Raw genomic sequence first — 1,680 nt, 5'->3', positions numbered from 1 at the left:
ATCTAGGAGTTCCATTCTTCTCCTGATTCCCAGGATGCAGCCTGTCTTGCTCTGGCCTCCACGGCTCACCATTCATTCACTCACTCATTCATGCCTCAGAGAACTACTCCTCCCACCAACTCGGTCTCAACACCCCACTTGATTTTCTTCTTGGCATCTGTGACTCTTGGAAATCATCTTTTTTTGTGTATTTGTCTCAATAAAGGACCCCTGGTGGCACAGCGGTTAAAGTGTTCAGCTACTAACCAAAAGGTCAGCAGTTTGAACCCACCAGCTGCTCTGCAAGAGAAAGTTGTGGCAGTCTGCTTCTGTAAAGATTTACAGCCCTGAAAACACTATGGGGCAGTTCTATTCTGTCCTGTATGGTCACTATATGAGTCAGAATCGACTCAGTGGCGATGTGTGTGTTTTTTTTGTTTTTTTTTTTTAAACCTCTGTAAGGTCTGTTTCCCCAACTAGAATATGAACTCCATGACAGCAGGGATCTTGCCTGTTTGGTCATTACCGTATCAATAATTAATAGCTGATGATTGACTGACTGGCTGAATTTTGTAACAGTCTGTTGAGCACCTACCAAGGTGTAGGCATTGTGCTAGATGAGGGGGACAGGCAGGCAAATGAGCCTCCTTGTATACTCCACATCAGACTAAAAGTGGGGGCAGCACCCCACAGTGGTGATGAGCTATGACAGAGGCACCACAGGACCTGGTACTCAAGGGGCAGAGAGGAGATGTGCAATGGAGCCCAAAGTCAGGGCTCCTCTTCCGCATGCACAGCACCAGCTCAAGCCCTGCTTCCTCTGGGATGCCCACCCCGACCCCCAGACAGTGTTGCTTCCATCAGGTACCCATCCAGCACCACACGTGTCTCTGTAAGGGCAGAGCAGTTGACAGGGCTATAATTTTACATTTGCTATGTGATTATTTGGCTGGCTTGCTATACCATGTCCTAGAAAGTCCTATTAGACAGCCCAGCTCTAGACAACTTCTGTGGCTGGTTAGCTTAGTTGGTTAGAATGAGATGCTAATAACACCAAGGTCACGGGTTTGATCCCCATATGGGCCAAGCTGGGAAGCTATCCTTTAAGGCACTCTGGTGGTGGAGTGCCTAAGGTACTTGGGCTGCTAACCAGATGGTTGGTGTTTCAAACCCACCAGCTGCTCCATGGAAGGAAGATGGGGCAATCTATTTCCATAAGGATTTACCACATTGGAAATCCAACGGGGGTCACTATGAGTCAGAATTAACTCGATGGCAGTTTGGTTTGGTTTGGTTTGCTCTAGATAATAAAATCCATGAGGGCAGGGACCAAGTCTGTGTTTTGCTCACTAGACTAGTACATAGCCCTACTGCCTAGCATGGTTGTCAGGCAGATGGATGGAGGGAGGGAAGGATGGATGGAGGGAGGGATGGTTGGGACAGGGAAAAGGTGAGGACTGAGCCCTTCCCTCAGGGTGCATTTCCTCTTTCCTGGGACTGGTTCTTTGTCTACTGTTCTCATCTACCAGCCAAAGCACCGCTTCCTTCCCCAGGCCTCAATAGTCTCACCTCATTCCAAGGCTTCTATTTCTCACTGAGGCAAAGAATTTCAGGCCTGCTGCCTCCTGGCACAACTCTAGGGGGTGCTACTTATACTATATATGCCCTAACCCTAACGTGATGGCACCCCTGGAGTTGTGC

The sequence above is a fragment of the Orycteropus afer genome, unplaced genomic scaffold (genome assembly GCF_000298275.1).
Source record: "Orycteropus afer afer isolate SDZICR_OR568_19922 unplaced genomic scaffold, OryAfe1.0 scaffold00243, whole genome shotgun sequence".
In the NCBI taxonomy this organism is placed as follows: Eukaryota; Metazoa; Chordata; class Mammalia; order Tubulidentata; family Orycteropodidae; genus Orycteropus; species Orycteropus afer.
This window is presented reverse-complemented; position numbering follows the sequence as displayed.